General features: G+C 40.6%; 1 pseudogene; it reads right to left on the bottom strand.

Moving 5' to 3' along the window:
* Positions 1-280: 280 nt before the first annotated feature.
* LOC117346541 lies at positions 281-552 on the bottom strand (annotated as a pseudogene).
* Positions 553-24945: the final 24393 nt, after the last annotated feature.

Here is a 24945-nt window from a genome sequence, read left to right on the forward strand (position 1 = left end):
AAAAATGTAAGTCTCCCTCCAACTTAGGAATCAAGGAAACTCTTATATCTTGGCATCCCAAGTCCTCAAAATTTTCTTCACACTTCTACCTCTAACCCTCTGTTGTAGTTCCTTCCTATTTCTCCTACTGTAAACCGCGTCGAGCTCTACGAACGTGGAGATGATGCGGTATACAAACCTAAGGATTAGATTAGATTAGATTTTAATAGTTTAAAAGGATGTACATAACAAAACAATCTTGTGTATGCTTTCCTCTGTCCTTTTTGAGGTGCCCTACTCATCACAGTTTCTTGATTGCTGCATCAATATCTGGAATCTGCTCCTTCAGCTGGTTCCACTGATCAAGAAATAAAGCAATTCCTGAAACATATTCCCTTCAGTACTGTCTTCCTGTGGATTCTTAGAGGAAGCCTTTATTTCCTTTGCAACCTTCTGTTTCTCTCTCTTAGTTTTAGTTGGAGGAGGTTCTTTCTTTCGCTTCTTCCTCTCACGTCTATTATCTGAATCACTGTAGGAGCTGGATGAGCTCAAGTTCTCTTTGGTCTTAGGCATTCTAAGCCAAAATCCCTCACCAACACCTTCATTCACGCTGCATCGGAAAACCAGAAAAGACCTCTGTACAGACCAACGCTATCTCCATGCTCCCTTTCTGTCTGTCTCCCTGCCTTTCTTTCTGTTTCCCTGCCCCCCCCTTTCTTTCTTCCTCCCTGCCCTCCCCCAAGCCACCACCATCGCCATCAGGGAACAGGCTGCCGCCGTAAAGAGGACGCTGAAGCGCCGGGCCAACCAACGTTCCCCACCCGATGTCAATTCTAATGTGGGAGAGGAAGTTCTGGGCCAGCCAGGCAGCGATCGGCTGGCCCAGAACATCCTCTCCGATGTCAGAATTGATGTCGGGTGAAGAAGATTGGTTGGCCCTGCGCTTCAGCGTCCTCTTTACTGGGTCGGTAAGCAGGTAGAAAGGAAGGCAACGCGAGTCTATCACAGAGCCCAAGATGGGCTCTGCGATCGACTCACGTTGCCTTTGCGATCTACTGGTCGATTGCGATCGACCTTTTGGGCACCCCTGACTTAGACTATAAGTGGTATATAAATACTAAAAAAAAATAAATAAATAAATTTTTCTAGGTGCCCATTACAGAATCCGGGCCTTAGTGTGTGCTAAGATTTGATTATTTAAATTTGAATTTTGAGAAGGTTTGTCTGTCCCTAATGCCCACTCAGTAGATTCTTTGAAAACAGACATACTTTAAGATGTTTATCAGCCCTCCTTTCAGATGATCAGTGAGGAGAATCTAATGGAACAAAATACTTTCATTCCGTCATCGAGTCATATAACATTCCAGTAAACACAGCTAAGAGAAGGAAGATCGTGATTAACCAGCTCTTCCTTCTCCTGGGAGACCATGAAAAATACATGATAACAGTTAATCTGATTCAGAAAGGAGCTGAAGGTCACCTAGTTTGACCCTCTCTTTGACATTTCTCAGAATTCACAAGCAGCTTTGTCTCTTGCATTTCTAGTACCAGATATTATATTTAAGCATTCTGACAATTCTGAGAGTAAAGTATGCCATCTGATTAAAAAAAATATACTCATAAAGTTTTATTTTGTAGATAATTTATCAGTCTGTTTACAATTTATATGAGTACAATCCACAAAGCCACTGAAGGGACCCGCTGTGACAACTGCGGTTCCAAAAGCAGAGGCAAAAGATCAGGCTGTCACAAAAAAAACAAGAGACATCCGCAAAGCACACCACATGGAGCCTGTTCCTGGACACAAGAGTGTAAAGTTCAAATCTTTATTTCAAATTCTAACCTACATCAACGAACATTGGAGCCTAGACCCAACACGGGCCGTGTTTCGGCAAACTATGCCTTCCTCAGGGGTCTGTAGGACTCGCTAGTCAAAAACGTAGTGCATTGAAAATGAAGATGATGCTTCTGTACGAACGTCCGTGAAACGGAAAGAAAAATATGCAGGTAATAATGGCTTGTGCACATATAAAAATACCAGAAATATGTGCACCGTTCTGTAATTCAAACATATGTTCAATAGTGCATGGTTTGTGGGTGGGTATTTACATGGGTAAAGTTAGGGCAGATCAAGGGTAGGATGCACACATAAACACAAATCTGTTGAATACTAAAAATTATTCTTGTATCTCCAGAATATAGGCACAAGAATTTGCATCAGCTATATGACTGGCATATGTGGTCTAACTTAAGTACATATATGCTTACAAGGGGCAGCTAAAAGTTTGAGACAGGGGGCGGTCATAAATTGGGGGGGGATCATGGGTTCAGGAGGGGTGTCTGATGGCAAAAGGGAGGGGTTAAGGGGATTTTGCGTATGGCGGTTAAGGGGATTTTGCCTATCACAGTTAAGAGGATTTTACCTATCGGAGTTGGGAGGTTGTTTGGGGGGTTCCAGCACTGATATGAAGTACATATGTGTGTTTCGCTCCAGGGACTTTTTAAGATTTTCAAAAAGTATGGATACATTATAGCAAATTCTAGGCACATTACAACATCCAAAGATAGTATAAATATGGGATCGTTATGGGACCTCTCTCGGGAGCGCATTCCAGGCATCCACCACCCTCTCCGGAAATTCTACTTTACGGAGAGGGTGGTGGATGCCTGGAATGTGCTCCCAAGAGAAGTGGTGGAGAGTAAAACTGTTACTGAGTTCAAAGAAGTGTGGGATGAACACAGAGGATCTAGAATCAGAAAATAATATTAAAAATTGAATTAAGGCAAGTACTGGGCAGTCTTGCATGGTCTGTGTCTGTGTATGGCCGTTTGGTGGGGGATGGGCTGGGGAGGGCTTCAATGGCTGGGAAGGTGTAGATGGGCTGGAGTCAGTTTTGACGGAGATTTCGGCAGTAGGAACCCAAGCACAGTACCAGGTAGAGCTTTGAATTCTTGTCCAGAAATAACTAAAAAGAAAAAATTTAAAAATTTAAATTGAATCAGGTTGGGCAGACTGGTCTTTATCTGCCGTCATCTACTATGTTACTATGTTACTATACTTACTGCACATGCGTGAATGAGTTGCTCCTTCCTCTGTTGAATAAAAATGACTCCACAAAATATTTCCTGTGAGTCAATTTTAGGTTAATGCCTGTGAAGTGAGAAGCGTTATTAGCCTCACTTTTACAAAGCCGCCCTAGCGACTGCAGCGCAGCAGCAGCACCGAAGCCCATTAATTCCCAATGGGCTTTGGTGCAATTACCATGGGCCGCCGCACTAATCTGCTTAGTATAAGGGGGGAGGGGTAAGTTAGGTGATATGCTAGACCAGTGTCTCTCAAATTTTTTTCGAGCCGGGGCACACTAAACTTAGTATCCCCGGCTCAAGACACCTGGAAGTGCGCTGGTGTTGGCGTGATGATGTCATGCGCATGTGTGACATCAGCGCACCACCGTCAGCGCATGCGCAAAGGCCCTTCAAACGGAGAGAAGACTGGCAGAAAGGCCCACTGGAGAAAATACGGCGGAAAGACCCGCGCTGGAGAAAAGGGCCGCGCAGATAGACCCGAGCTGGAGAGAACGGCCAGCAGAGAGAAGAGGTGCTGGCGTTGGGAGATTGCTTACAGGACGTGTCTCTCTTCGCGAGAGGCACGTCCTGTAGACAATCATCCGGCACCTCTCCTCTTCCCCGGTGTACTGCGGCACACCAGAAAGCTCAGGAGGCACGCGGTTTGCGATACACTGTGCTAGACAATGGTCAAGAAAACACTGTCTTCCAATTTAGAAAAAAAATCTTTTAATAGATATAGTTCTTCAAAACATAATAAAGCCAGCATTAAGTAGAAATGTATTTTATGATATTAAAGATAATCAGTGTCTATAGGCTGTTTAACCACACAGGCGTGCAGTTTATTTTTTCAAGCTAAACCATCAAGTATTGAAAGTTCATATTGTCTTGAACAAAAATGATAAATGAACTACTGAATTAGAAGAAGCTGCTCTATTATTTTAACCAGTAGTCTAACTCAGGGTTAATCTGGGTGTTATTTAGACTAGTGAAAGTGTTTCTAGTGAGCATATGGTTTCTATTGTGAAATCAAGGCATGGTTTTAACTTTGAATATAAGTAATTACCCTTTGGACTTTAAACATTTGTATGTGTCATGTTATGGTGCTGAATTTTTCATGGTCAACAGGTTAAAAGGTTAGAAAGCTGAAAAATGTTGATTGAGTGTTTCTCAACCGTAGCAGGACTTGAACAAACTATCACAGTTTACTACTGTCCTCGTTTATAAAGGATTAGCATTGACAATTAGAATCAATATGGATTGATATGCAGTGCATTACCTAAACTTAATCAATATTTTTGATACTCCATTTTTAAGACCTAGACTACATTAATTTTATATGTCTACCAAGGCAGCAACTGCACATGCCCAACACTCAGGTAAAATTATGCCGGCATGGGGGATATTGGATTAGATTGCATGATGGAACACAGAGAGCAAACAAACTGTTCCCCACCCCCCACCACAGTTTTGGCTAAAACTGAATCTTCAGCCAAAATTGTCTGCTTGGTTTCAGCCAAAACTGAAACTGGCTTTTATTGTTAGTGCAATCTTTGGTTCTTAGCCAATTCAATTACTGTAATATTGTGCACCTTGCCAGAGCTAAAAAAGCTAAACTAAACCTTAAGTTTGTATACCGCATCATCTCCATAAAGATAGAGCTCGACCCGGTTTACAGGTAATTCAATAAATGAGGGAAGGACATAATAAGAAATTAGAGGTTATGAAGAGGATAGCTAGCTTTACATTTTAAATAGATAGCTTTATGTTTTGGAGAAAAGCCAGGTTTTCAGATGTTTTCTGAATAATTGGAATGAGCCTAGGTTCTGCAGCAGGGCAGGGAGGTTATTCCAAAGCTCAGTGAATTTGAAGAAAAGGGATTTCCCTAATTTACCTGGATACATGACACCTTATTACGAGGGGAAAGATAGTTTAAGTATGTTGGCGGATCTGGTAGTGTCAGGTCTTGAAGAATTCCAGGATAGTGGGATTAGGGGAGGAATAATTCCATGTAGGATCTTGAAAATTAGGCAGGTACATTTAAAGTGAATCCTAGAAATCACCAGAAGCCAGTGAAGTTTTCACTGAAGCGGGGAAACATGATCCAATTTGCTTTTTGCAAAGATCAACCTAGCCGCAGTGTTCTGGATCCGCTGAAGTCTTTGAAGATTTTTCTTGGTTAGACTTAGATAGATGGAATTACAATAGTCCAGTCTGGAAAGAATGTAAGCTGTTACATTTTTGGTGAGGTTAGTGAGGTTTGAATCTATCTCGAGAAGGACAAGGATGTAAATGTAAATAGAGTTTCAAAGGGAGATAGATGGAAGAATTTCAAAAAAGACATATAAATGTTGAAAAGAATAGGGGACAGGGGTGATCCCTGGGGAACACCACATAACGATCTCCAAGGAGAAGACATGCTTCCATTCATGTTAACAGTGTAAGAGCGGGATCGTAAAATTTTCGAGAACCAGTCTAAGACTGTGGAATCAATGCCTATCTCAGAAAGTTGGTAAATTAGGATATCGTGGTGGACAACATCAAAGGCTGCAGATAGATCGAATTGTAGTAGGATAGCAAACTTATTATGAGATTGAAATTGTTGAATCTTTGAGATTAAAGAGGCCAGCAGGGTTTCAGTGCTGAAATTGGGTCTGAAGCCATATTGGCAAGGTAATAGAATGGAGAATCTCTCTAAGTAAGATGAGAGCTGAATGGATATAATAGCCTCGAGCATTATGGTCATGAGAGGAATATTTGCTATAGGACGATAGCTGGAAGGGGAGGATGGGTCTAGATCAGCTTTTTTCAATAGTAGGGTCAGGGCAATGTGTCCCATTTGTACGGAAAATAGGTCAGATAGTAAGGCTGAGTTGATAAGTCTGGTAAGAGTTGATAAGAGATGAAATAGCCTGCGCAGGAATTTTATCGTAAAGGTAGGAAGGGAATGGGTCCAGGGCACATTTGCAGGATCTTAATTTGTGGCACAGTTTAGAGACCTGGGCTTCAGATACATGCTCAAAGACTGTCCAGGATCTCTCTACTGGGATAGGGTTAGTGTCGCTGAGCACCAGAGAATTGTAAGTGACTGCTGATGGAAAAGAGCTTCTTATAGTTGCTCTTCAATGAAAAGGTTGCTTCAAACCTTCAAAGATTGCGCATAATACAGAATGCAATAGTTCGATTGATTTATAACTTGAAGAAGTTTGATCATGTTACCCTTTTCCATTGCCAGTTGCATTGGCTGCCAGTCAAGGCGCGGATTAAATTTAAGTTTGGATGTTTTTGTTTTAAGGTACTGTCAGACCTCATCCCAGAATATCTTATGGAATCTTTTATCATTATCAACTCTAAACATTCTAGGAAATCTTCCTTGCCATTTTCTTTCCCATCTACTAAGGGCTGTAAATTTAAAAAATTCCAACAGTGCGTGTTGTTTTTTCAAGCAGCTTTATAGGCCAAGGATTTGAATCACCTATTTATGTCTTTCAACTCTTACCAACAGTTTCATCGTGCCTTTAAAATGCATCTTTTTATTGAATCTTTTGGGAATTAAATATATTTTGTTGTTGAGATTCACTTGTATTCTTTATCTTTTGTGAACTGCATAGAACTTAACGGTATTTGTGGTATAGAAGTGAATTTTATGTTATAAGTTTTATGTAGGTTTCCGCTTGACTTCTACTCCTTCTCTAAACAGAAGGCTATGCCTTCTTCTCCCCACAACTGCGAGGAACCATTTACCCCTCTGTCCACCCCAAACAGGAAGAACAGTCCTTTTGTACCTTCCTCTGCCCCACAAACAAGGCAGAACTATCCCCCCTCTGGATCCATCCATAGGTTCCCCCAGGCCCACCTTGCTGGATTTGAAAACCACAATATGCTTAGGCTGATACAGAGATACAATGATACAGCTAATCTCAGTGTCAAACACAAGGTAATTTCATAGAAACAGAAAAAATATAGATAAATGAAGGCAGATAGACATATGGCCTATCTATGCCATCTACTATCCCTTAGAGATCCAATGTACTTGTCCCAAGCTTTCTTGAATTTAGATACAATTTTTTTCTCCACCACCTGCACCAGGAAGCTGTTCCATGCATTTGTCATCCTTTCCATGAAAAAGTGTTTTCTGAGGTTACTTCTTAGTCTATCCCCTTTCACCTTCATCCTAGAGTTTCCTTTCAATTGAAAGAAACTTGCTTCAAGCGCATGTAGCAGGATGGGAAAAATGAACTACATTAAGTGTGCATTTATTTCTTGTATCTGCATAATTATTAGTGTTGTGGGATCTCAACTTGCAAGGGATTTGATATCGCAGTGGGGTATGAAGTTGATCTTTTGACACCGTGTTTGTTGAAGCTATGCACTTGAGCAAGTGAGGAGTTGCCATGTGAATAGGTTAGTGTGTGCAGACTTGCTGGCTCCTGAGTAACTGTCAGTCACCCAGTTTAATGGGGGACTGGGAGTTGCTAGAAGTCAAGCAAAAGAGAGCCAGGGCAACCCAGGAGGCTGCTGGGAGTCGCCTGACCCAAAGAAGATATAGGACCCTGTCTGTGGTAGGAAATTTGTCTTTTGGATGATCTCCTTCCAATTGATCAAGTCCAGTTGAAATAATTACATCAAAGAAGATCCTGTACGTAGTTGGAGTGTTACAGCAACTTATTTTGTTATTGCAAGTGCTCTTTCTACAAAGGAAAAATAAAATTTAGTTTGGACTTTAAATACCTTGGTGTGGTCTACCTTTGTGGAGGTGAGAGCTTGAAGTTGGTTCCAGCCCTGGTCCCATACTAAGCAAATACTTTGTGAAGCCTTCTGCCAGCATTCAAGTAGACAAGGGGGTTACACGCAATTATATCATGTAGGTATTTAAACATATCAAATTATATCTCCCCTCTATAAACGTTCACTCTCACCTCCAAAGTATACATATTGAGATCTTTAAGTCTGTCCCCATACGCTTTATGATGAACACTATCAACCATTTTAGTAGCCATTCTCTGGACTGACTCCATCTTGGTTGGTTTGTTTGTGTTTTTTTGGAAGGTGCAGTCTCGAGAATTGTACACAATGTTCTAGATGAGGTCTCATCAAAGTCTTATACAGAGTCATCATTACCTCCTTTTTCCCACTGGCCATTCCTCTCCCTATACCCAAGCATCCTTCTAGCTTTTGTTGTCATCTTTTCTCTCTTCGGCCACCTTAAGATCACCATATACAATCACACCCAAGTCACACTCCTCTTTCATGCAGAAAATTTCTTCACCCCCTAAACCAGGGGTCCCCAAAGTCCTTCCTTGAGGGCCGAATCCAGTCGGGTTTTCAGGATTTCCCCAATGAATATGCATTGAAAGCAGTGCATGCACATAGATCTCATGCATATTCATTGGGGAAATCCTGAAAACCCGACTGGATTCGGCCCTCAAGGAGGGACTTTGGGGACCCCTGCCCTAAACTGTACTGGTCCCTCAGGTTTTTGCTGCCCAAATAAATGGCATTGCATTTCTTAGCATTAAATCTTAGTTACCAAATTCCGGACCATTCTTCAAGTTTCCCTAGGGTCTTTTCTCATGTTGTATATACCATCAGAGGTGTCTACTCTTTTGTAGATTTTGGTATCATCCACAAAGAGGCAAACCTGACCAGTTATAGAATAAAATAGCAAAGAACCGCTCTCATAAAGTCTCTCACACAGCATTACGACATAAGTCAAACTATCAAAAGACATTATGATAGTGGTCTGAATTGCTGTTTTATTCTATAACTGGAATAACCTTATGTTTGACACTGGGATTTGAAGTACACTGTTCCTCTAATTTTATAAAAATACACACCCAACTTTGCGACTAGCACTCAAAGTTGTGTACGCAACTTATGGACCTATAGTGTCAGTAATGTGAGTAACGTATTAGTCTAATGAGCTGCTAATTGGAATTAATGACCAATTATTGGCTATAATTAGATTCTAATTGGCACTAATTAGCCATTACATGTCAACTATCTCTTGGCAATATTCTCTAAATAACCTGCACAAATTCCAGGGCTCACATCTACAAGGGGAAGGGGGTGTGGGTCTGGGAGAGGCATGGGCAGGTCAGAGATTTGCCTGGCAGTAACACGTGGGATACTAAATATCCGCATTTCTTCACCACACATTTCTTCTTCTTCGCACAACTGCTCACGCCTAAAGTTAGGCATGTAAAAGTGAAATTGCTGTCATAGAATCTGTGCTCAGTATGCAGGATCCCGCTATCCAACTTTATTTATTTATATTCCAAATATCCTAATGTTCTATGTGGATTACAAACTATTCAGGTACTCAAGAATTTTTCCCTATCTGTCCCGGTGGGCTCACACTCTATCTAATGTACCTGGGGCAATTAGGGATTTAATGACTTGCCCAGGATCACAAGGAGCAGTGCGAGATTTGAACTCACAACCCCAGGGTGCTGGGGCTGTAGCTCTAACCACTACACCACATACTTTAGGTGACCTTTTGAGAATTACTTCCTTTATGACAACAGACCATTGGAGGAGTGTGTGGCGCAGTGGTTGGATCTACAGCCTCAGCACCCTGGGGTTGTGGGTTCAAACCCCGCGCTGCTCCTTGTGACCCTGGGCAAGTCACTCAGTCCTCCATAGCCCCAGGTACATTAGCTAGATTGTGAGCCCACCGGGACAGAGAGGGAAAATGCTTGAGTACCTGATTGTAAAACCGCTTAGATAACCTTGATAGGCGGTATATAAAATCCTAATAAACTTGAAACTTAAACTTGAAACTTGAAACTTTACATTCCAATGATTGAAACCATAGGCATGTGAAGAACACAAGAAAAATGGTAAAGAAGTAAAAGGCAGAGTAATAAGGAGGAAGGAATCGATCCCTCTTCAGTGCAGTTGGTCTTCTGCTAGTTTATTCTAGCAATATATAAGGAAACGATTATACATGACCTGTTGATATCATATCTGAAACAAAAGATTCACCCCTAAATCTCTAAGACAAGGTGGTATCTCAAGTTCTATTAAACATAAACATATCAATTATAATCACTCTATTTTCAGTGCCTATGGATAGTTTGCAATTCCTGGAATTTAGTTAATGATTCTGGAGATTTGCTATCTTAAGGTATGCATACATATCTTCTATATATATGAGATTTATATTCCAATAAAAGCTACGTCAGTTAATCAGATCTGAGCCAGTGGCACTTTTCCAGCTTGTTAAATCTTTCAGCAACATGAAGGACATGGTCAGAGATGTGATTCGACCCTTGAAAGCTTTGCTTTTTTCTCATTTTCAGTTTGGAATTGTTTTTTGTTTTTATGCATACGATTACAGGCAGAAAAAGACTTGCTTCTCTGGTATCTTATAATAATAATAATAATAATTTTATTCTTATATACCGCCATATTGAAAAAGTTCTAGGCGGTTCTTAGGGATTCTCGAGTGCTTAAAGAAAAATGTTAAAATATTTTCACTCTTACAAGTAGAATCAAAGCAATGTTATGTTGCACTAACTGTACTGGGAAAAAAAAGCACTCTTCTAGATATAGCCCTGTGGGATCATTTTAAGAAGTGGAAAAAAAAAATAATTCTCCATATCTGCTTTCAGTCTTTTTTTCAGGCAAAAGCTGGATAACAAAGCCACTCTAATAACCTCATCCTCCTGTCTACATTGGCAAACCAAGCATAATTGACACCCAGAGCAGATCAATTTTTAACACTCCTTAAATCAACAAAAGATTTCATCTCTGCCCTTCTTTCTCCCCCCACCCCCCATGTTAGAATTAATAACTTAGCTAGTAAGGATGTCCAAACCCTCCATTAGTGGAAGAGGTCTTTTGCCCTATCCCCCACCCCCCATGCCATCTGAGCAGCATAGAAATCAGCAGCGAGCTTCCAGATGCTGATGCCAGCACTCTCTGTGAATGCTCAGTTCACGAACCCCTTTGGTGCCTGCACCCGGGGCAGACTGCTCCCACCGCTTCTTACTTAGTATGCCACTGTCTGTTTAACCATCCAGTAAGCTTCAGACCTAATTGTCTTCCATCACATTATCTTCATAAAAGCTCTTATGTTTTCATGTTAGCAAGTGGAAGACTTTAGAAGTCAGAGAACTGTGCCCACAGAAACCTTCAATTGCATAATTTTTAAATATAGCCCTAGGAGTTATGATTGTGATCTTTGAGTAATTGAGAAGTTCCAAGAGATGTTTTTTTTAAATAAACTATTCTTCAAGAAAAACTAAGCAATAGATTGCCATTTCCATTGAACCTCTGGCCACAACTGGCATTTCACAAGTTCCATCTTGCTGTCCTGAGTAATTTTAATACCACTGGGATGTAATGGGAGTGGTCTAAGGTCCCAATTGGTTCTGGCACCTTAGGTCCCTCCCCAGGCTACCATGGCTTTGGAAAAGGAGCCCTATGTGTTTGAAGAGTCCTATGTGTTTGAAGAGATAGTTTCTTTTTAATCATCTGGTCATTTAATTTTCATTCTATTCAATTGTATATCTTATTTTGTAATCTTTTGTTAACCACATAGAACTTTACAGTCCTGTGGTATATAAGCTGATTGCTATGTTATGTTAAGTATTAGCATTTATAAATAACATAAATTTTTATAATGCTATGCAGCATTCCTCCATCCCCACCCAGCTACTCCTTTATGAGATCAGACTGCCAAAATTTGTGGTGAAAATGTATAGATTTTGTTTATAATATTGTAAATTTGTATTTCTATTGAAATTTTAAAATTGTTTTATTAAATATGTAGATTTTCCAAGTATATATATACATACCAGAGTATTGTGTGTAAAAGGAAAGTTCACGTCTGGCCTTCATCCTGCCCCCACTTTCAGCCTTGGCCATACCTCTACCTCTGGGCCTAGCCCCACTTCCAGTTCCACTTTCACTTTCATTTTGTCTGCAAATTAAGCCCTTCACACTACTATTTCATTTCTAAGCAGATTACAGCTCTACATACACAATTTAAGATACGCTAGCGCAGTTTGATAGAAGAGGCTTTAAATGGCCCTTGGCCTTTTACTAAAGTGCATTAAACAGTTAACATAACAGTTTTAATATAGTGTTGTAAGTTTTTCCACTTACTCTGATTTAACAGCAAAATTTAATGCATAGTTAGGCAAAGGCTATAGGGCAAATGCTCAGGATGGCCTGGATTCTGTAAAAAGCGCCTAAATCGGCTGTTGCCTAGAAAAATGGCACCGGTCTTGCTTCAATTACACTTAGACACAGTTAACAGAATCATGGCTACTGGCGCCCAAGAAAAGGGCACCAGTAATGTAGGCCAGGGTTTTAAAGGCCTACATTACCAGAACCTACATTTTTTAGAGAATCGGGCCTAACAGCACCTAACCATGCCTACTTTGGCTATGCTGTAGGTACGATTCCAGTGCTTACATTTTTTAACGAGCTTTTAATTAGTTTTAAATGTTGAAGTCAATTACCGTGCTGATTAAAACCAATTAAAGCAATTAAGTTAGGTGCCAGTAGGCATGATCAAGACACTTATTGGCACCAAACTCCAGGCGCCGTTTACAGAATATGGTCTGATGTGTCCAGCAATTACCATACCGAAACATTTTTTACCATGTGATAAATTAATACTCATTAGCTCAGATGTACTTAATGCTATGTACAGTCCGTGCCCATTTCAATGCACAGGTCCTGCCTCTTAACATGGCATGCATTTTGGGACAAAATTCTGTATATGGTGCTGAAAAATTGGTGCCAAAAACTGAGCGCTAAGCATTCAATGTAAACAGCACTCCAAGTTGAATAGCGCCTAGTGCCATGATCCATGTCTAACTTTTAGGTTTACATCAACAGAAGCCTGGTCTAAATGCCTGCACCTAAATTAGGCACAGACCAGGTGTATTCTGTAACAGTGCACGCAATTTCTTGGAACACCCATGACCTGTCCATGCCCCTTTTGTGGGCATGCCCCCTTTTTATATGTGTGCACTAGAATTTATGCACACAGCTTTATAGAATATGCAAGATGCACCTGCAAATTCTAATTGATTATTAGTGCCTAATTATTAGCAATAATTAGTTCATTATTCCATTAAATTGCACACAAAATTGCCTCCTAATTGCATAATTCACATTAGTAAGAGGGTCCCAAATGATCTGTGAAGTATTGTTGCACTGGGTAAATATTTGGTCTTCCTAAATGCTAATTATGGCAGGGATGGACAGCTTGCTACTCTAAGCAGAGTCATTGATTCGTTATTAAAACGTACACAAAAGAATGGCGTGGGAAGAAGTACTATTGAGTGAGAAGGATAAAAAAAGATTTCGATTGATATATAGCAACTATTTGTAAGGCAGAAAGTCTAGAAATATGTTGGTAGTTAAAATTGTGCCAATTTGACAACTTTGGCAAAGTTGCAGTGTGGGAATTTTGTGAATCTGTTCTCAATTCCACAGTTCAGATTATGTTAAAATTATTTATGATATAATTGATTATAATATTTGAAAGAAGGTGGGTGGGATGGGATATAATTTTTATGTTTGTAGAATTATATGAGAATTATATGAGAATATAATTCTACAAACATAAAAATTATATCCCGTCCCACCCACCTTCTTTCAAATATTATAATCAATTATATCATAAATAATTTTACAAGTGTTATTGTTGTTACTAATGATATATTCCTGTATGCTTGCTGTAAGTTTTCAAAATGAATAAAGAATATTAAAAAAATAATAATAATAATAATAATTATCTGTGAATGCCTTAGCTAAATCAAATCAGCTTCTGAGTAGGAGAATTGATAACAATAAAAAATAAACTGACTTAGGAAAGGAGGCTTATCCTTGTGGCACCAGGCACAATATTGTTTCCACTTGTTAAGTAAAAAAATAAACATGTGTTTTCTTCCCCCACTTTATGTGGGCAATTGCTCAGTTTCTTATATAAGAACAAGTTTAAGTGTTTTATGTTACGATGTATGAGTAAGGTGTGCTCTGTTGACTTAATTCCCTCCAGTGCCTTGCTTCTCCCAGAGAGCTAGGCTGCATTCACAGAGCTGAAGCCCCACCCTTCTTCTCCAGTGTGAGAGAGAACTGTTGCCATATTTGAGACCACATGGTTGCATGAGAACCTTAGTTTAGCATTGTTCTCCCACCAGGTGTTTTTATACCCTTTATTTCTAATAATCTAACACAGCTTGGATTCTCTATCTAAGTCTGGAGAACGGTGTTATTTCCACAAGCTGTGGACACACTCCTAGCTTGAATAGGAAAGCTGGTAGAGTGAGAAGATTCTATGAAAGTTGAACTGCATGAAGCCATCAATTGTGAATGTTTATTCTTTATTTCATGTTATTAAAGAAAGTTGCTCAACAGAGTCTGCCTGGTAACACTAAGATTACAGGAGAAAGGATTGGCTAAAGAGGAGCCTCTTACAATTGCCAATACAACTCAGAGGAAACTGTATAGTAAGCTTTAGCTGTATAGTGAGATTCAGGCAGCACACTGTGAACAAGGAGAACTGTATTTTCGGGGGGGGGGGGACAGTTTAACAGAGACAAACAAAAGGAAAACTGTTTGGAAAATAGAATTTGCAGAGTAGTATTCCATATCTTCTCTAAGTGTGTTTGTTTCACATTTATAGAGATATGGACTTGTTAGAGCATATTTAGTTGTTTAGTCTGCCTTAAAAGTTTTACTCTGCACCAAGAGGTCCTTTTACTAGTCATTAACTGCAATCCGCTTTGAATCCAAGCATGCAAATGAGGAGAAATGCATGCAAAGTAGATAGGGACGCAATTCACCAACCAAATTTTTAAAACCAACTGGGCTGGCCGATCAACCCAAGAAGTGACTGCTGGGGACCAGTCGAAAATGTTTTCCCAACTCTCCAGATCCATAGAAGTCCTGCTCTCTGCCCTGCTCTCTGCATGCCCTGCTCTCTGCTGCCCCAAATCTCTCCTGTCTGCCACCCTGATGCTCTTCCCTGGATCTCTCCTGCCTGCTCTGCCCCAAATTACCGCATTGCCGCCCTGCTCTGCCCGGATCTCTCCTGCCTGCTCGCCCCAAATCACCGCCCTGCTCGTCCCCAGTTTTCTCCTGCCTGCCGCCCTGAATCTCTCCTGCCCTTCCCCACACTGCGAGCCTGTGGTTTTTACCCACGGGTTTAAGTGGGTTAAAACCACGGGCTCGCTGGGCTAAAAAGTATAAAAGTTTTTTTAAAAAATTGCAGCTCGGTGGGTCTAGACGCATCTACAGATGGTCTGCGCATGCGCCGGGATCACATACCAGCGATCCGTGCCAGCAGATGGGGGCGTTCCTCTGATCGCCCTCATCTGTATATTCAACTTTGAAGAATCCATCGGACCTACCCGAATCGGGAACTGGTCGGTACTGATTGGGCAGGTTTGTGAATCTAGCCCTATAACAACAGTATACTGTACTGACCTGATGAAGGAGGTTTTGGTCTCTGAAAGCTAATTGAAAAATCCTATAAAATGGTATCATATTTTCCATCCTTTGTTTTATTTCTATATGTTAAATTTGTAAAGTGGTTATTATTTGTCAATTTTCTTTTCAAGTTTACATCTGCTACCTTTACATTTATATTTTGCACAGTATTAGGAGAGATGCAGCACTGTTTCTGTGTTGTTGCATTGTATGCAGTCTGGTTCCTTGATGATTCAGTTTAACTTTTTGTCTACATAGTTTTATTTTTAGTTTGTGAATACTTACTCCATGCTGGATGAGGGTGTATCTGTGTTCTGTGTTCTGTGTGTATGAAAAAGATATGGTTTTCTGTTAGCATTGACTGTGTAGGATCGGTCTGTACTAATTTGGCTTGCTCATGAATACACAACAGGTGTATTGATGTTCTAGTGCTATCTGCAGTGTTTAAAATGCTGCCTTTTCCTAGGTATACCCTTGTTGTATGACTCATGGATTATTACTAAAAATCTTTTTTTCATAGAGAGGAAAGTATGTTAAAAAATTATTGGCTCCGGGAGTCAAATATAATTAGCTATAGAGATTTCTACCATGGCTCAGGGTGCTTAAATGCTCTGACGCTCAAAGGAATTCTATGAGTGTCGGAGCAGCGTTCCGGGCCATGGTAGAATCCTCTACCGCAGCTTAGTAAAAAGAGAGGTTTATGTCACATTCATACTCTTAACAATTCCACAGTTAAAGTCAATTTCCAATATTCCTTCCAGCACATTCTGCTTTTGCTATATATTTCTTCTCACAGTTGAGGAAGATATTTTTAGAAAACACAAGACACTTAATTCCTGTTAAGTTTTATATAACAGATGTTATAAGTATTTGATTTATGCATTCACCTTTATATGGCCTTGCTGACTGTCAGCTTTTTTTTTTGTGGAAGAAATCTCTTCTTTTTTTTTTTTTTCCTTATGCACAGAAATCATACCTTTTCCATTGCATGAAATATTAGTTTGAGGTTGAAAATCTAAGTTTTCATGTTATTGAGATTTTGCATGATGTGGTGATTAATTGTAATGTTCTGCTTACGTTCCAGGCCTGATATTAAGGACTCATTACAGCGGCTTAAACTCAGTGGTAGAAGAGTATTTGGCAGATAAGACATATTAAAGTGACAGTACCAAGATTTTTTTGCTAATTATTTTTCCCACCACAGTATCTCTGTTCAACAATAATGGGAGAATCCTTCAATAAATTAGGCTTGATTATAATATAATCCATCCGGTAGAAGAACCATGACTAAATAAAACATAACATTTATGATGGACTACAATTCCTTCCATAAGGAATGAGCACAGTCTGACTCTTTGGAGCCTAAGTATTACATAGCACTTTTGTGAATGGGAATGAAACACACCCTCCTTTTTACAAATCCACACCGAAATGTCAAACTGCAGAAATTCTGAATGTGTGCCTCTACTTATGTACAATTTGGCCTTTGAGGTCAGTTCTAGCAGTAATGATGGATCTGAACCCGTGTTGTGCATTATGGAATGCATCTACCTCATATAAGAAGTCAGCTAGTTAGAAGTTGACACAAACCTCTAGCAGTTTTGCAGGCCTTGGTATACCCGCCACTGGCCTAGTTAGGTCTGCTCCTGTGGTATAACTATTAGGTCAGTGACCACAGAAAGATTGTTGTCTGAGATAGCCATAAAGAATCGTGTTCTTAGTCATTAGTGCTAGGAGCTAATATTTGCTAGACTGCCAATTACGTGCACTATTTCTGATTTGGATAATTTTGTGGATAAGATAATCTGATTTTTCATGGACTGTATAAAAATTAAAGGCGATAATATTAAGGACCTATTTTCTAAGCTACAGAAATACAATATTGTGACCTTTTTGCTGATAGTGCACATTTATTGATGCTAGCACATGCTATTATTTGATAATGTAACTTAACACAAAACTAAATAAGACCAGCATAGTTTAAATGTAATGAGTTACTTTATATACAAAACTGCTCGCTGCAATGGCAAACAATAGCATTTCTCAGGAAAAATCATTGCAGGCTTATGATTTGGACATTTTTCTGCAATAATGGAACATTGTAAAAAAATGTTCAGGGCAAATGTTTGGGGCCGGACCTGACTAAGTGACAAAAAGGTAACCAAACTGACTAGATAACCATTGGAGGATTAACCCCCCCCCCCCCTCCACCTCCACATACCCCCCCCACACATACACACATACATAAGAGGTGAAAGTGGCAATACATTCCACACTCTATGACCGCTACAGATATAATAGACATTCCTCTTAGAGCAGCAAGCAAGTCCCTAGAGTAGAGTAGCGGTCAGTGCAATGGACTAAAGAGAAGGGGACCCACTCTATCTGATATACTTGTGCTAGAAAGTATTGTAGCCAGCACCAGAGCCTTAGGCCGGGACTCTGCAGTGCCTCCAGTGGCCACAGTCCAAAATTACACTAGCGTGTGACTCAGAAAGGAGTCACCCTTCAGGATTTAAAGGAACTATACAAAAACCACCAACACAGTTCCAGGATGGTAACAAAAGAAAATTTACTATTCAAAATAAAAGTCAAAATGGCTGTCTCTCGACATACTACCAAAAAAATGCATATAACCAAAAAGAAATGTCCAGAATAAAACTCTGGCACACTCAGGATTTTCACTCCTAATAGAAACAGTTCTCCCTGTGATTCCTTCCTCCATAGAACTGCTTTCAATAAAGCTTTTTTTTCCCCAAGTCTGCTCCTAGCAGAGCTCAGGTAGCACAGTTCAAAAACCAATGTTCAAGTCCTGGAGAATATACTTTCTCACTCAAACATTCTCAGCACAAACACAAAAAAAGCCTCCAGTTTAAAATGGAGCAGGGCTGGGAAAAGAGGAGTATCACAAGTTTGCTTAGAAAAAACACTAACTGCTTTTCAAAATTCCCACCCAGATGGAAGCAAACTTCTCCCCACATAAACTCACAGCTTTACGGTAAAGTGCACAGTCCAGGAAGACTATGAATGTGACTGGAACAAAACCAAAACCAGCCAACAATAGAAGAAGAAGAAAAAACCTCACAGTCTTGGTGCTCAGCTAGAGCTGGTACTTCCATCAGCTGTGGAACTTCACACAAATCCTCAGTAATCAGTTCCTCTTGCAACTCCATGGGGCTATCATGATCAGTTGCTAGTAATTCTGAAGTGGTTCCAGCTTCATCCACTTCCATGGGCACACAGGCATTACCCTCGCTTAAGCCAGGCAGCTCCTCCTCAGGAAGGAGGAGCTGCCTAACCTGCCTAACAGCTTTTTTAGGACTGATGGCTTTTCAAGGGGGAAGACACGCCCTGTTCTAGCTGAGTCAGTACCTAGCTGCTCCTCTCTTTGGCTCCCCCGGTGGTGACCTGGATAATAGTCCCTCTGCTTGCTGTCAGGTCTAGCTTTACCCTCCAGGGTCCTAGCTCTGCTGTGTTCATGAGGAGGTTTGTGTAGAGTTTTCCCAACCCCCGGCTCTGGGTTGCTAGCAGACTCAGGGAGAACCAAATAGTGGTGGGGGCCAGATCCTGGGTACCCCCTTTTTGGGTTTCTTGCCACCCTTTCTTTCCGGCACCCCCAGGGACCTTGGCAGGCACAATGCCTGACTGGTCACAGTATGAGCTCCCCAAAAAATATAGAATACCTACTGAACCCACATATGGATGACAGCTGCAGGCAAAAGGGCTATTGCAGTGGTAAACAGTTGCATACAGTACTTTTTTGTTGTTCCTGGAAGGATAACCATACTTATTTATATACCACTTATAGCCTAAGTGGTTTACATTCAAGTACTCAAGTATTTTTCCCTATCTGTCCTGCTGGACTCACATTCTAATGTACCTAATGGGGGGATTAGATGGAGCAGTGTGGGATTTGAAACTACAACCTCAGGGTGTGGAGGCTGTGGTTCTAACCACTGTACCACACACTCTCCCACACGCCCCCATGCAATATAAGTGAGTAATGATATGATGTTTACCTGGGACCTTCTATGTAAAGTTCATTGCACTGTCCCCTAGGCTGCCCCACTGCTCTTCTGTGATGTCTTTATGGCCAGTCTAGTAAGATTGCTGGCTCCCAGACATCCCAATGGATTGTTTTTGTGTTTCTTTCCCTCTGATGTTTTTTTGTTTGAAAATGGCCCTTGAAAGACTCACTGAGCACAAAAACATGTTTTTCTGGTTTGAAAGTGTTCATGTTTGCCACTGGAGTTTTGGACATTGTTTTGCAATATGTCCAAAATCAGAAATGGACATCGCATCTACAATGCCACTCTTAGAGTCTGATTCTGGAAACGGCATCCCGATTGCAGGTGGCAGTAGGCGTCCTACCACTATCTAACGGATCAATATTGCACATTTTTCAAAAAATCTGTCTGGTGAAGGATGCCTACAATGTGGACATCTGACTCATGCCTATGGATGTGTATAGGCATGCTTACAGACACCTAAAGCCGGGATAGGCATGGCTTTTGCCGAAAGTGTACTTAGGCATCCATAAGTACACACAATGCTGAAGCCCGTGCGGAAGAAAAACAGAGTTTTAAGGGGCTCCGACGGGGGGGGGGTTGGTGGGAAACCCCCCCCCATACTTTACTGAATACAGATCGTGCCAGCGTTGGGGAGGTTTGTGGGGTTGTAACCCCCCTCATTATACTGGAAACTTAACTTTTTCCCTGTTTTTAGGGAAAAAGTGACATTTTCAGTATAATGTGGGGGTTTACAACCCCACAAATCCCCCCACAACGCCATAGCGATCTGTATTCAGTAAAGTGGGGGGGTTCCCCCCACACCTCCTGTCGGAGCCCCTTAAAACACTGTTTTCCTTCAGCGCGGGCATCTGCCTTGCACTCAGTTGTCTCGGCGCGCCTTTGTTGGCGCACGCTTTTGACCTGTCACCTGGCAGAATATCTCTCAGGATTTAGAAAACTGGTTGGGCTGAGAACTTTTCAGCACTCCCTTGTAATAAGACAAGTGTACAGAGAGTTCATTCAAAAGCAAAGGCTCTAGACCAGGGGTCTCAAAGTCCCTCCTTGAGGGCCGCAATCCAGTCGGGTTTTCAGGATTTCCTCAATTAATATGCATGAGATCTATGTGCATGCACTTCTTTCAATGCATATTCATTGGGGAAATCCTGAAAACCCGACTGGATTGCGGCCCTCAAGGAGGGACTTTGAGACCCCTGCTCTAGAGTGGGGATAAGAAGGAAAGAGCAGTAGGTGCTGACATACAAAAATCCTTTGTTTTTTCCAAGTTCCAAAAAGAGGACAACCTCTAGAAAATGATCTTACCTTACAATCTATAGAATAGTTACATCTATTATTCAACAGGTACAATAAAGTATACTTATAAATAACCAGCACATAATCTAACCGTATTGCTTTTTGTTGTGCCTACGGATATTTATCTCAATACACCTTGCTTTGCAGCAGGCTTGATTGTTAGTTAACTACCCATGAAAGTCTTTGCAAGAAGTATCTTTGAAGTTGTACTGCACAAGCGGAATTCTCTTCACTCAGGCCTAGATGCACTAAGAGGATCGGTAAGATGGTGTGGGTCTGATTTTTTGGCCTATTCAGAAAGAGCTTCCAACTTTGCTTTTTTTGAGACCCCTGCTCTAGACCGTTGAATCCCAACCTTGTCCTGGAGGACCACCAGGCCAGTCGGGTTTTCAGGATAGCCCTAATGAATATACATGAGCGAGATCTACATAGAATGGAGGTGCCAGGCATGCAAATCTGCTCCACGCATATTCATTAGGGCTATCCTGAAAACCCGACTGGCCTGGTGGTCCTCTAGGACAGAGTTGGGAACTACTGCTCTAGACTTTTAAAAAAATAATAATTTTATTCAGATGGGGGATTACACCAAGTTATTGTTGTCTGCATGGGATCATCTGGAAGAAGTAGGAAAGCAGTGGGCAAAACTGAAAGGAGCTATTGTAAGGACATCAAACCATTTTGTGAGGCAAGTAAGTAAAAGTAAGAGGAAAAGAAGGCTGCTTTGGTCCTCAAAAGTAGTAGCTGAGAAGGTAAAAGAAGTTAGGTTTCATAACCTACAAAAGATCACAGAAAGAGGAAGACAGACAAATATATCACTATCACTACTATTTATAATTTCTATAGAGCTGCCAGATTCCTGCTTGATAGAGCTTACATTCTAATCAAAACAGGCAAAGAGGACAAATAGGGTTTAAGAGGTTTCTCACAGAGGGAATGATAAAAGTTAAAAGCTGGTAAAGTAGTCAAGAAAGCAAAGATGTAAATGGAAGAAAAATTAGCCAATCCAATATGGTAATATGGGGGGGGGGGGTCAAGACATTTTGTAGATATGTTAGTGATATGAGGAACTGCAAAAGTGACATTGTGAGACTCAAAGGTGAAGGGGAGGAATATGAAGAAGCTGATATAAGGCTAAATTGCTTAACAAATATTTCTGTTCTGTGTTCACAGCTGCAGCGTTGGGAGCAGGACCACAGAAGACAAACACAAGCAGCATACAATCTGTTTTACTTCTTGGGATCTAGCTAGGTACTTGGTAACACAGTTTGATAAAAGGCAGCTTAAGTCAATGTAACTATTTACTGTGTACTTCAGTAAAGAAATACAGGATAGCACTTGTTACTTTTACTGAAGTAATAACTTTACCAGTTCCCACTACTTTTACCTAGTTACATCTGATGCTCGCAATTAAAAGTTAAAAGTAAAAGCAGAAGCAAGATGTTAATGATGATTCCTCAGTAAACAAAATCAAAACAGCAAAACCTAGAACAGGATTATGCTATTGCAAGCCTCATCATTCAAGCAATGGATCATTGCATCTTAAATTTTGCTGTACAATGAATATATTGTAGACTATAAAATCATTAGATTTGCCTGTGTATGTTGAAATGGTCACTGGTCTCCAGCCAAAAAGAGCAGCGATGAGTTGGGTCACTTTGAAGTAGAGAATGACCTCAAGACTGAAGGGTTCTCACACATTTTATATTCTTGCATCAGGGGCATTTTGAAACATAGGTTATCCTGGGAGTGGAGGGATCTGTTTGGCATGGATGAAGGAAACTTGGTTGTCATGTAACCTGGCGCCATGTCATACAAAGATTTGAACGCAATGTGAACGAGATGCAGGGCAATTCTGGTGCAGGACCCTTTAAGGAAAGGGTTTGGCCTGATCTTCCTCCCAATGTGCAGCTAGCGGCATCTTTGTTCCTGCATTTGGTGGGGTAAAGGGGACATGTGGGCAGCAGTCTTCCCCTTACCCTGCTGGAGATGTGGGGTGATTCCGTTGTGGTGCCCTTTAAGGGCAGAAGAACTCTTTGGGAGGGGTTTGGGCTGATCTTCTTCCCGACGTGCAGCTAGTGGCATCTTTGTTCCAGCATTCGGTGGGGTAAAGGGGACACGTGGACAGCAGTCTTCCCCTAATCCTGATGGATACGTCTATAAACCATGCCTAACTTTAAGAGCTTTTTATAGTATATGTTGATTTTTTGGGGGGCTCTGAATTTTTAGGCAACATATATAGAATTTAGTCCTCTATGTGTTGAAGAGATTATGCAAAGAAGACAGTTTTGCGACTAAAGTGTGGGTAGCCATTTATGACCTCTTGCTCATTCTTATCTTTGAAGTCATATGCTTTTTGCTCATTTCCTGCCTTTCATTAAAAGGGACTTACATTACCTGGACAAGTTTGTATGTCAGAAAATGGATAATGAGTCATGCATATGGTAATGAGGCTGATAATGCATTCTAAAGCTTAAAGCCAGGCAGATCCCAAATGCCTCATTATGTGTTCATTATCATCCAATTTGCCATTATTCAGCCTTTCAAGTAGTTTCTACTACTAACTAGTGAATAGTGCATTTTCTATAGTTCACCTAGCCTTCTTGAATAGCTATTTGCTACTGCCTTTATTCCAGCTTTTAACTGGATGAATTGACCACTTAGTACGAAGCAGAGAAACAGTATGAATTGCAACTGCACTATGTGACTCAAGTTACAGTTAAAGGAAAGCTATTGACAGAGAAATTATAGAGTAAGTCAGGCATGGATTAGTGTGGTATTTAAGAGAGTCTGTGGAGCACTGCTGGTTGCTGGTCATTCAAGCCTATCTTTAATTCCACTTGAAAATTTGAAAAGCAAAGAATGACACTGGAACACTTAAGTTTGCTCTAGCCTTATATATCGACCTGGTATTCAATTCTAGAAATGATGGTAATATTGCAACATTCTATGAACCAATAACCTCTGCTGACCTACTGAAAACCTTAAGGCTGACAGATAGGCCTCGTTGTGTATCTAATTTCTGGGATATCTGCTGCTTTCATCACTGTCATGTAAAGAAAGTATTAAAAATGATGAGTCCTTGTCCTGTAAGGAACAGAAAATATATTTAATACTGTATTTCATGTAATTTCATGATTAACTTTCCTTCAATTAAAGGATGTTGGTATAAAAAATTTCATCGTTGTCTGCTTGCTTACCAAGCAGCTCTCTGGGACAGGGAACTAAAACCTCTGCTACTTTGTTCTGAGTCATCTTATGATTTTAGAAAGCAATTGAAAACTCATCTGTTTAGTATTTAATCTGATTCTTTTGTATGGTATTTTTAAAATTTATGTAAACCGCATTAAACTTTTTGGTTATGTAGTAAAGAAATGAATTATTAGATTAGAAAGGTTAATTGACCATCTCAAAGTCATACACAATAGGACTATAACTTATCTGTGCTACGAGGGGCTGCTGGAAAGTTCCTAGCCTAACCAACAAAGTTGGGACAGTCTCCTTTGAGGGTTATACACTTAGGCCCAGATTCTCTATACGGCGCCTATATCGGTGGCCAGCTAAAAAGTGGCCACCATTCGCATGTCAATCACACGATGGTGCTGTATACAGAATCGTGCCTCCAGGAAAGATAAGTGCTGAAAATTTAGGACAGGGTTTCCCAGGCCTACATTTCTGGCACCTATCTTTGTCATTAATCCCGCCTGTGTAGGCACTTTAGGCCACCTAATGCCACTTCTGGCATTAGCCACACTCACAGTGGCATTAGGCACCCTAAAGCACCTACAGAGGTGCAATTCCGGTGCTGATTATTTAAGTGCTGGTAAACTGCATTTGTTCATTAATTTAAGTACCATTGGGAGGCCTACATTTAGGTACCATTTGTAAAATTTCCCCCTCAGTCCAGTGATTTCCCACTTTTTCCATTCCTTTGTAAAAATATGGAATGAAAAAAAGTGGAAAATCGCAGGGCTAAGTGTTTAGCCCTCGATGGAAACTGGCCAACTTTTTGTTGGCTAGGCTGAGAACTTTTCAGCGGTCCCTTTTATACAGCCAGCTTCCCTATTCACTTTTTCCTAAATCTTTTTTAAATGTAGATAATTGGCCTAGTTTTTCTTTTAATAAC

The sequence above is a fragment of the Geotrypetes seraphini genome, chromosome 12 (genome assembly GCF_902459505.1).
Source record: "Geotrypetes seraphini chromosome 12, aGeoSer1.1, whole genome shotgun sequence".
NCBI lineage: Eukaryota > Metazoa > Chordata > Amphibia > Gymnophiona > Dermophiidae > Geotrypetes > Geotrypetes seraphini.